Below are 598 nucleotides of genomic sequence, written 5' to 3' on the forward strand. Positions count from 1 at the left end.
GCTCCCGTCCTAGGGAGGGGGGAGGTTACTTCACGCTCTCCCTCCCCACACCGATTTTGCGGTACTGGCTGTCGCAGTGATGATGACGGTGTCGATGCAACTCGATGGACTTCACCGGCGGAATGCCGGTTACTAGGATCGATTGTGCGATAAGAAGAAAAATAATGCTGCTGATTTGGACGAACTTCACCGGTGGAATGTCGGGAGAAAAACTGCATGGACTGACTTTCCAAAAAGCAGGGAGCACTTTCTTCCCCCCGAGCAGACCCAATCCGGCTACTAGGAATGTTGTTGAGAACGCTGTTGTGATTGCTAGTGTGCGCTGTTGCTGTTCCCGAATTGGAAAGAGCTTCGTGACGTGGCGATATGCATACTTGTGGTTGTGGTTGGTTGGTAGGTAGGTAGGTGTTTGAAAAATCCGTTACATTAACATCGATCGCAGAGGGGGAATCTCTATCAACGGGTTGGGGTAAGACGTCCCGGACAGATCCTCCCACCTGCTGCGCTCTCGCTTGTGAGAGTGGAAGAGGTACTACACATTCCCTGCTTCCAAATCGATGGTCCAAATCGTTGTCCGTGTTCGTTGCTTGGTCATTAA

Source organism: Ochlerotatus camptorhynchus, unplaced genomic scaffold, assembly GCF_037179485.1.
Source record: "Ochlerotatus camptorhynchus isolate MF236.1 unplaced genomic scaffold, CSIRO-AGI_Acam_v1.1 ptg001251l, whole genome shotgun sequence".
In the NCBI taxonomy this organism is placed as follows: Eukaryota; Metazoa; Arthropoda; class Insecta; order Diptera; family Culicidae; genus Ochlerotatus; species Ochlerotatus camptorhynchus.